This window comes from Molothrus ater, chromosome Z, assembly GCF_012460135.2.
Source record: "Molothrus ater isolate BHLD 08-10-18 breed brown headed cowbird chromosome Z, BPBGC_Mater_1.1, whole genome shotgun sequence".
Lineage (NCBI taxonomy): Eukaryota > Metazoa > Chordata > Aves > Passeriformes > Icteridae > Molothrus > Molothrus ater.
Window position 1 is genome coordinate 42,542,725 of NC_050511.2, and position 11,849 is coordinate 42,554,573.

Here is an 11,849-nt window from a genome sequence, read left to right on the forward strand (position 1 = left end):
CTTTTTGTTCCCCTTTTAAAAATGAGGGTTTTTGTTTCTTCTTTTCCAGTCTGTGATACCCTCACCAGACTGTCACTACACAAATATGATGATGGTGGCTTAGACACTTCTTCTCGCAGTTCCCTCAGGATTCATGAATTCTTCTTATCAAGTCCCATGGACTTTTGCACCTTCAGACCTCTTAGATGAGGTTTTGAATCAGATCTGCTCTATTTGCCCATTCCCACCTTTGCCTTCTGCAGTTTGGTGTGGCTAGATGTGAGGACCAGCCACATCTCAGATTCTGACTGTTGTGAAAGAAAAGTTGTGATTGGAAGAAAGATCCTGTGGAGGTGGGACAACCCTGTTCTAAGCCAACTTCCCTTTCCACCTAGAGATGCCCATCCTGACTCACCTCCTAGAGGTCTGGATGCTCATGGGTGACCGAACTGGTACAAAAAATTTAGTTTACATAAGAGGCATACGCAGGCTAACTATAAAAATTTGGTCCTGCCTGCAATTCTTTTCCCTCTTTTTCTGTTTGTCTGGCTATCCCAGATCCAGACTATCTGTGCAGCAGGATCAATGTGGAACTACTGGTAAACTTATTTCTTCTCTTTGTCTCCTTTATGTCTTTATTTCTCTCCTTCCTTGCTTTGTCTGGGCAAAGTGCACCTATCATATTCTACCACTTATTCTGTATTGGAGTTTGTTCCAGGAATTGGAAACTTGTGGAAATATGTTGTAAAAGTTAAGAGCTTGCTAACCAGCACTTTTGAAACTAAATGGAGGAATAATTTCCAGAGTTGAGATGACTATATAATAAAACCATAAGAGTTCTCTATCACTGGTGTCTTTGAACAGCCTGATGAGAATTTATAACAAACATCACCTTCCTTACTGGTGGGTCATGACACAGAGTACTCGCCAGTACTGAAGAAAAAAAAGTCTTTGAGTACTGCAGTCTTACCCAAATCCTGGATAGCCAGGTCTCCCATTTTCCTCTGGAGAGGTCCACATTTCCCCTGGTCATCCTTTTATCATGGACATATCTGTAGAATATTTTCTTGTTGTCTTTGATGTCTGTGGCCAGATTTAACTAAGCTGATCCCTGGCTCCTCAGACAATCTCTCTGTACTCCTCCCAGGCTATCTGTCCTTGCTTCCACCCTCTGTGTCCTTCCTTTTTGCATTTGAGATTTTCCAGAATCTTCTTCTTCATCTATCCAGGCCTCCCAGAGTTTTTGCCTGGCTTTCTGTTTTCAGGATGCATTACTCTTGAGCTTAGAGGAGGTGGTCCTTTAATTTTAACTGGCTTTCTTAGGCCCCTCTTCTCTCTAGGAGAAGAAATTATCCCATGGTACTCTACCAAGCAGATCCCTGAAGAGGTCAATATCTGCTTTCCTGAGCTCAAGGGTAGTGAGCTTGCTGTGTGCCCTCCTTGCTGCCCTAAGTATCTTGAATTCCACAGGTAAAAGGTCACTGCAGCCAAGGCTGTATTTGGACTTCACATACCAGACCAGCCTCTTCCTTGTTGGTGCGAACAAGGTCCAGCATAGCATTTCTCCTTGTTGGCTCCTCTGTCACTTGGAGATGGAAATTATTATCAGTGCATTCCAAGGACTTCCTGGTTAATTATTTTCCCTCCACCAGCTATTGGGGTGTTGGAAGTTCCCCATGAGGACCAGGGCTTGTGAATGTCTGGTTGCTCTTATGTATCTATAGAGGTTCTCATCTGCTTGTTCTTTCTGCATAATTCTCTGTAATTGGAAGCTGCATGGAAATTTCTGTTAGGCAAGTCAGTTAGCAGCTGCCTCCAAAGATGTAAAAGAGAATAGAAAAACAACCAACCATGCCCTCCTCCAACACTGCTTTAGACAAGAGTTGTGATCTGCAAAGTGAGTATCTAAGGTAACAGTGTCCTTCAGGACTGCAGATAAAACCTGTGGTAGCACTTTGGGACCACAGTTATTATCTCCAATTAATGGGGAGGTAGATAGGAATAAGTCGGTGGTATGGATCAGCTGTTGCATAAATAGATATTTTGAATTGCGTTTGTAATTTGGTGTATTATGAATATGGCATAAGAAGATTTTGTGTGTAATGTAATAGTTGGTGTGAAGTCGGCTTAGGAAAGCAACGAATGTGAGAGAGGAGATTAAATAATTCCTTGCTTGCACACAGTCTAGAGAAGTGGGAATAGATTTACATTTAAACTGTAGCCTAAATGTCAGGTGTGGGAGTAGTTTTTGCAGAACTTTCTCCTGGTATGTTAAGTAGATATTTGAAGTTCATACCAAAAAGGAATTATACCTTCATCGTGGGATACAGAAATATGTTAAAGTAAAGGTGGATATAGCTTTTGGCACTTGAGGTGAATTAGTGTAAAGATCAATTTATTGTGAAGAGCTGTGCTCTACTGGGATGTTGGTTATGTCTTGAATACTTTGTTTCTCCAAAATCTGTAAATTTTATCTACTCTGCCTCAATAAGCTTTTTCCAGTAAATAATTGTGTATATATATGTATTTTCAAGTTAATCTTAACAACAGAAAAGCTTAGTCCTTCACTGTTTTCCTACCGGACTGAGTGCTGATAATGAGTCAAGTACAAAACCATACTTCATTTTTGTTTTATAAATGTAGATCATTCCAGAAAAATGCTCCAAGTATAGCTTCTAAATTTAGTCATTTTTTTTCTTAATAAAACATGTGCTAGAGCTGCAGGGAGATATCCGAGTCAAGATGTCATAGGAAGCCTTCTACCAGCTTAAGCACTATCCTGTGAATGTTCATATGTTGTGTAATTTTATGCACATATAGAATAGAATTGCTTCTGTGTGTGGAAAACTTAAGACAGTGAAGAACCTCTTAAATCATGATGATTTAAGAAAATTATACCTACAGCATGACCTGAAGTGGATGTCACTTACAATTCATGAAGGGTCACTCAGAAATATACTATTGTTCTAAAACAGAAAAATAGAGTAAAAATAATGCTAGATCTGGCTCTTATCTGCTAGCAAAATCCATGTACTTTTTTTGCCTGTCTCAAATCAGCATAAATTGCCTTTAATTCCTCAAGTCTGCATGATCCTGGAAACATCTCTGCATCTTACCTAACATTGACAGGAAATTATTTTCTGAGCTTCTTAATATTTCCTCTCAGCTGAAGGACAGAGCTCTCTTTTCATGCTTTCAGAACCATTCAGAGATACAGAAGTGCATCCTGTCTCTTCCATGCTGACCACCAACCCTTACCAAATGCTCTTTTCAGTTTAGTTTCTTCATTTTTTTTAGCCGTCTACTGAATTAGGCATAAAACTACAAGGAATCTCAAGTAGAACCTAATTATTAGTAAGGAAAAGCTGACCATAGTTTTGGACTTGCAGAAATGTTGAAAAATGTGCACCTGATATTTTTTTAAGTTTTGGGACTAATTATCATCTCTGTATCCTTGCATTATTCTGTAAAAGGATTTTGCTTTTGAAAGGGAAAGGGCTTAGCTTTTAGAAAGAAAAATGTGTAAAAAGTCCTGCTTGGACAGGGAAGCCTTTTAGATATACTTTCAATGATAAAAGTGACTTTGTAATCGTAAGGGAAGCAGATAATCAGGATCCATTGTGCAGTGTGAAAGAAAATATTTCGTTCACATGTGAAAATAATTTTGAGCTATTGAACTGGATAAAAATAGTGTATTTTCATATTTTTTTACCATGCCACTCTAAACCTTAGAAAAAGGTAGAGAATTTCTGGTCTAGCTGAAGCTTTGCTGCTTGTGAACTTCCAGCCTGATGCTATTTTATGTAAGGGTTTGGTAATGAGGATCTATCCTGTCACTTTCTTTCTTCTCAGCTTCCTACCCTTTTCCCTGTCACCTGGTTTGAGCATGCTGTGAGTCCTATCCTTTATAGAGGAAAGAAGTGTGAAACAGTAAAGTGCAGAGTCACTGATGTTGGAAGGCACCTCTGGAAATTGTCTATGACAATCCTCCAGCATGAGGAAAAGGCCAACTAAGGCAGGTTGCCCCTAGCCATCTCTAGCTGAGTGTGGGATATCATCAAGGATAGAGATTCCACATCATCTCTGGGCAACCTGTGACAGTGTTTGATCCCCTCTATAATAAAAAGGGGGGTTTGTTACACCTATTGGGAATTTCCTGTGTTTTGGATTATTCTCATTGCTCCTCATCCTGTCACAGGACACTGCTTAGATGATTTTGGCTTTATCATCCTTACGTCCTTCTATCAAGTATTTTTACAAATGCACAAGATCTTTCTGAGCTTTGTCTTCACCATGCTATAGAAGACCCAGCTCCTTCAGCCTGGTGTTCTGTGAAAGATACCCCGGTATTTTGAGGTTTTTGTGGTCCTGCAATGGACTCTCTCTAGTATTTCCTTGTCTCTTGTACTGGAGTGCCCAAATCTTCACCCAGAACTACAGAAGTATCTTACCAGCTCTGTGAAAAGAGGAGAGACAATTTGCTTGACCTGCTGGCAAATTGACTTGCTGGTGCAGCCCAGGAAATTGCTGCCCATCTTTCCCATGAAGATGCACAACATTGCTCATTTTCAGCTTGTTCCCTAGGACTGAGATCCTTCTTCACAAAGCTACTTTCCAGCTGTCCAGCCCCCAGTGTATTCTGTGTCTGCAGTTATTTCTTCTCAGGGACAGGACCTTAAATTTCCCTTTGCTGCATTTCATGAAGTCTACCCTTTTCTCCAGCTTGTAGAGTCCCTCTGGATGGCAGCACTCAGGAACATCAATTATTTCTTGTAATTTTCTGTCCCCTGAAAACTCTCTGAGAGTGCATTCAGTCCTGGCATTAATGATGATTTCAAGCAGTATTGGTCCCAGAATCAATGCCTGGAATACACTGTGGACAGCTGGCCTTCAGCTGCTTTTTGTGACACTTACTGCAGTTCTCTGAGCCTGTCAATCTGTCAGTTTTCAGTCCACCTTGTTTGCCACTTACTTAGTCTGTACTTCATCTGTTTGTCTGGGATGTGAGACATTGTGGAACACTCTGTTAAAGTTAAGATGAAGCAACCTCTCTCATTCTCCTCTCTCTCCATGCACCAGGCTGCTCATCTCATCATAGAAGGCTATGAGGTTGTTCACTAATGATTCGCCTTCAATAATCCATGCTGACTGCTCCAAAATAACCTTCTTGTCCTTTATATGTTTGGTCTGTCTAGGCCATCATCTTCCCAGAAGAAACAGCAAAGCTGATCAGCATGTAGTTCTCCAGATCCTCCTTCTTCCTCTTCTTGTAAATAGGAATAATAGCTTTCTTTCTTTCAGTGCTTAGGAACACCCTCTCTAATTTCTGCAATGACTGAGAGAGTGGCATTGTCCAGTTCCCCCAGCACCACTTGGTGCTTCCTGTCAGTTCCCATGGACTTGTGTATATCTAGGCTGTTGAAATGTTCCCTGTCCTAGTCAGCCCCTACATGTTCTAAGTTTTCTTGTGCTGCACTTTACTGCTCGTGTCCCCACAACCTTCAAACTGCCAGATTTCCACAAGGTAGTAAACCAGCTTATTCCAGCGCTAGGAAAATTTTATCTGGGGTACTTCACTGGCCATGGTATGAGGGCTATCCGCATATCTCACCATGAAACTAGGAACATGTTTGCTGCTTCTTCATAGTGTAAGAGCCTTAAAACTCATATTTGTCTTAAAGACTACAAAGACCACTGAAGGGCTTTACCCACTATGGCAAACTGCATAAAGATTCTGTGACCACCAATACTCAACACTGCCCAAATATGCCTTTTGGGTTCTGGGAACTTGATATAAGATAAAGGTGGTACTATTGTTCAATTATCTCAGGTTTAAGGAGAAGTAAACACAACTGGAGGAGAAAAATGTATTCACAAGGAAAACCAGCTCATAAGCTGTGGTAAAAATCATCTCTTGCTGGGCCCGGCAGGGGGAGACCTTAGCCCACCAACCCATTTGCTGAGGCCAGGTTTGCACACTAGAGTTTGGGGATTTTTTAAAGTCCTCCACTATGAGGAAAATGCAACTGTACTGGATTTGTCACTGGGGCAGAAAATTAATTTTGGTGTTGCTTCTGTTTGTAAGTGGAAAAAAGGTACTTAGAAAAGCAGTGGAAAATACTCTTGGAGGTACGCCTAGGAGATTTGCGTGTTAAGAAAAAATATTTTATGGGATCTCAATTTTTAGAAAAATTGTTCCCAGTGGCAGCCTTTATATGACTTACTGTGTTGTCTGTTTCCCTGGAGCAAATCAGTATTTTCACCACAGGTGAGAAATCTGGCACTGAGTTGACCACCCAGAGATTGCAAGGAGACTGCATTGGCAAGGGGACCACCCAAATACTGACATTCCACTGTCCTCAAATCAGCAGCAAGAAACGTCTGTGGCATGCACTCAGAAGTACATGCTGGGAATATGAATCTTTCTGGAGAAAGAGAAGGAGAGAACTTGTAGTTTGTAGAAGAAATCTAGTAAAAATATGTGACTGTTGACTAACATAAAGAATACGACATATTTTTATCCTGTACATGTGTGAATGAATGAATGAATGAAATGGAAGTCAGGACAGCACACAAAGATTGTACACCAAAGAGCTGCCAGTTCTGTTTCTAAAGGCACTATGAAAATATGACAAAATGAGTTCTTTGCAGAATAATCATACACGCAAAGGAGAGACTGCTGCTATGGTAGTACTGGCACAGAGCAAAAGGGCCTGCTTCCTACTATGTGTTGCTCATTGGTTTAGAGCTCAGTAAAATTGATTTATACAAGAAGTAATTTTTCCCTGTTCAAACCCCATACCTCTGTGTTTTAGGTGTGTCCATCTCTAGTTACTATAATGTGGATTCTCTTCCCATTGCAGTTATTGTGTTCACTTGTGTGTGCAGTAGAAGACTGAGACTGAAAATTTTAAGCCAGACCACTGTGGATGAATCAGCATAATGAAAATTTGTGACCAAAATTTTATTGTGGCTGCTAAGGAATAGTAGATGCTATGCCTTTTAATCATCTAAGTAAATTTCGACATTTAATTTACCCCCAGAAACATCATACTATTTAATAACATAATTCTCCTTTGTCTCTGTGTATGCCTTCTTCTATTATGTATAAAACTTTACAAGTTTACTGTAAGTTTACTGTATTCCTGCTGTTAAAGATTGTGAAATGCTCATGTCTGAAATATTTTAACTGAGAGATAAATTGGTCTTAAAAACCCTTACTGAGAAAAAAGTGCTACCTGGGACTTAGAAGAAACTGATATTCTTCCGGTCATGGACAATTATTTCCTGTATTAGCATCCTACTAAGTGCAGTGACTGTTTTTGGTGTATTTTTGAGGATCTGGACTTTAAATATTTCCCAGAGAAAAGTCTTGTGGTGTTAAGTGAAGAACACCAGTGCAGTGCCCAAATGGTAGAGAATTTCTGCAGGGTGTTTATGGGAGAACTGTATGGTATTTTTGCAGTTTTGATTATGACTTGTCCATACCACATGTGCTATGATAAACAATATGAAGGTAAGTAAACTAATATTCACAGATTTATGAAGGTTCACTTCATTTTTTCCTGCATTAGTGTCTTGTCTGCATTAAGAATATTCATAGATAGTTTATGTATACATACACACACACACACACACATACATATATATATATATATATATATATATATATATATATATATATATATATACACTATAATAAACTAAACTATTCAAGATAGTTTATCTTATGAAATTTCCTGAATTGTCCTGTCTTGGGGCATCATGGATGCTTTTAGGATTTCTTTTTCCTCAAGGATATATGCTGATGGAAATCCACACAGGGTATGTCATGTCTAAGTGTTTCTAGGCTGTAGCAGGTGTGGACTGTCTGGACTTACAAGAGTTTTGAGTGTCTGGGAGGGCGTCTGGGCATGTACTTTCAGAGCTCTCAGCCTCTGGATTTAACTCCTGTTTACTATCTGTCATGGTTTGACACTGGCACAATGCCAGTGCCCCCATGAGGATACCCTCTCCCTGGTTTCTGCTGTGAGATGTGACCAGGAATAAGCAAAGCAGGCTCCTACTCAGGGAAGAAAGAAAACAAAACTTTATTAACTACACTACAACTATGGATAAAAAGGAACATACACAGGGAAAATGAAAACCTTACAAATACATTTCCTCCTCCCCCCACCAAATTTCCAACCCAATACATCTATTCCTCAAATCACCAACTCTTAGTCCAGCACCACTCTTCAATCAATCCTCAGTTCATCAAGAGGAGAGGGTCCTTCTTGTACCATGGGCTTCCCCTGGAAACACAGTTGAAGCTTCGTGTGTTCCTGTGTCACTCATGGCACCGCCCAGAGTACATCTGCCGTCGTGACTTCTTCCTTTCCATGTCCAGTGCTCTCACCACTGAACACGGACCAGAGCTGCTTCTAGGGTTGTCTTTTTTTAAGGATGCTCTGTCCCGATCCAAAAAAGGCACAGTCTCTCCTTTGGGACACCTGTCCCCCCCATATTTTTTCACCCCCTGGGGCCGAGGGGCACCAACACTGAACCCTCTTGGTTCTGAGGCATTTCCTCCCCCTAGAATGCAGTCTCTGTGTCACAAGGAACATGGGTCTGTCCATGGCTGTACAAAAAGAGTCCAGCAAAAGCCACTCCATCATCTCTTCCCACTAGGATTCTTCTCTATTCTTCCACTATTTCTCACTCGCCCAGACCTCTCTCACACTTGCACATTTCCTTCCTCATCTTCCACTCTATCTCTCTTCTAGGAAGGGTCAATGATCTGTAAAGTTCTCATTCTCCAAAAAGGGGTTAAAAGCTCCTACAAGCCGCCGGCTGAACCCCCCCTCTTCTCCGTCCCAGCCCTGCTGCCGGCACAGGCCCATGTTTATCAAGCTTCAAGGTCACAGTCTCAGGCAGCGGCTCTCTTTCTCTCTCTCTCTCTGTGTCTCTCAGGGGGGGCTGCCCGATGGCTCCCGGTGTCTCTCTCTCTCTCTCTTCCACCCTTCCACCCCCGGGCTCAGGCCTACCTCTCCCGGCCACATGGCTTTTCCCCTCCCCCTGCCCAGCCAGCAGCTGGGCCAGGGGAGAGACCCGAACTCTTTCCCGCCGGAAACCCAAGAGAACCCTCCCAGGGGAGAGCTCTGCTTTTAACCCCATGTTCTCAGAGGCATGTCCATGTCCCAATGGCCAGGTTAAATGCCAGTATTAAAGTCTGAATATCCATTGGCCAAAAACACAGCATCCCAAAAAACACATTTCCTGTCAAACCACCACACTAACAAATACAGTTACATTTTTTTGTGCTGTGTTGGACTTACAGGCACATCCACAAATGTTTGTGGTCTCACTGGATTTTCTCCTTCCTGTAAGTCAAGATGAGAACTTGAGTGTCTCTGGACACTTACATAACACAGGGGAAAAATAGGCATAGCTTTGTATTTGACCGGTCTGTTTTACAACAGAATCTATGCTTAGTTGTAATGCAGTCAGCCAGTGAACAGTTTTGTCTCCAGCACTGACATAAATAGAGGAATGGAAACCTTATGTACATTGGTGAAAGACAGTTTGCTGCCTTCATCATTAATACTGAACAGATACCATGCACTCTGTGAGAATGACTGTGAAAGTCAGGTAGAATGCCTTTTGGAATCTGATGCAAATTTAGATTATGGACTGCAGTTCTGCATCTCTTGGAGCAAATGTGAGTAAAGTTACAGGAGAACTAGTTGAGTGTTTGGTTTGCCGAGCCTGATTTTCTTTCCAGTATCAGCCTTCTTTGAGATATTAGATTAGGAATTACCTAATGCGCAGTGAAAGTGGCCCTAATTCTGTTTTTCGTTACTAATGTCAGCCCATTACTTTATAAATCTCTTCTCTCGCTCTCTTTTTTTTTTTTTAATCTGTTGGGGTTTACTTTCATATTCTCTTTTTCAATTTTTCACACTTTATCTTTACAGCTTCCTGATTTTCTTTCATGGATTCTTTCTGGCAGTGCTATAATTTATGTATCTTATAATATTTTAACAGATGCTGTTTTGGAGATATCCAGACTTATCTAAACAGAGCTGGAATTTAACCTCTTGGCATCATAATTTCACTTGTGTTTGAATTGCAGAAACTGTTTGAAGACTCCAATTGAATTACGACCTTATTGTCCAAAGCAGCCTATGTACTTCTCCTAAGAGACAGATCAAAAAGTAAGAGGTTGACTTTGCTCATTTATCATTTTTTGGTATAAGGCAGTATGATGCATACAGACTGGCAGGAAAGATATTGAGAATACTGAATTATTAGAAAGGAAATAACAAGTTGCAGTTTCCTTTATGTCTCTTACATTTTGGTTAAATTTCTGTCTCTTGTAGGCTAGTAGGTAATAACATTGTCATGAGATTGTTGACAAAAGACCATTTTTATATGTTTTGCAATAAACAAGTATAGATTTGTGGGTATTTTGTCTTTTGCATATCCTGAGGTTCTTATTAATTTGTTTAATTGAAATGATTTGTCCTGAAGGTTTTCTTAGCCACCAAAAATGTATCAAGATAGCCATTCTATTAAGAGAACTAATGTTCAGAAACATGTGGCAATGTCAAATGAAGAAATACAGCTCCTGTAGTTTTTTTTTCAGGAATCTTTTTTGGTTTGGGTCTAAATGGTGTTCATAGGTCATTAAACATTGTATAACCTTACCAGTATAGAGTTTGTGAATATAGTTCAGAAGCATGGTACAGAACATACAGAACAGCGTGATAAATAGTGTTGAGGAAGCAGACTTTTCTACTCATCTACATGCCATGTACAAGTTCTCTTTTTCTCTTAGTATGAGAATAGAACCTGATAAAAATTTTATGTCAATATATATTGCCATTTCTGGTAAAATATTATTGCAATTTTTTGCCTCTTTCCAGTCAGCATACTGAGAACTCTGAAAAATATGATGCTATTTTTAATGATCCTAAGATTTACTTCTGATTTTTTCCTCAACTGAAACTTCTCATGTGGTTATTTTTGCTACTTTCCCTGAAGAAAATACAAAATCATGGTGGAGCTGAGGTTGGAAGGGATCTCAGGAGGTCATCTGGTTCAACTTCCCTGTTCCAGTAAGGAGACTTGGAACATGTGCCCAAGACCACGTCTCTCAAGGATGGAGATTCCACCACATCTCTGGGCAATCTTTGCCAGAGCTCGGTCACCTTTCCAGTAAAAAAGCATTTTCCACTGTTCAAATGGAACCTCCAGTCTTTCAATTTGGGCCTGTTGCCTCTGGTTCTGTCATGGGGAACCACTGGAAAGAGACTATGTCTTGTTAGTGCCCTCCCTTCAGGAGTGTGTACAATATCAGGGGATTCCTCTGAGCCTTTTCTTCTACAGCCTGAACCACCTCAGTCTCTCAGTCTTTCTTCAAAGGAGACATATTCTAGTATTTTCAGTAGCTCCATGTCGCTCTCACAGCTGGGCACAGAACTCCAAGTGTGGCTTCACTGGTGCTGAATGGAGGGTCAGGGTCAGGATTACCTGCCCCACAACCTGCTAGCCACTCTTCTCTTCATGCAGCCCAGGATTCCAGTAGCCTTCTTTGCCACAAGGGCACAATGTTGGCCTGTGTTCCAGCGGTACATCCATGGTGATGTGATGTTACAAACTGGGTCATTTCAGATAGGCTGCTTTCAGATATACATGTCCATGGGATGAAGTAATTTGAGTATAAATTTCATATGGTATTTTAGTCTGCATTGTTTTTAAGCGTATGTAGCAGCCTTATTAACCAGCTGAGGTACTGAATATTGGCACCTTTTGTTTTTGAAATCACCCAGTCTTCCACTGGAGTCCTCTGATCTCATGACAGCAAGCTGAGAATTTACCTCTGCAGC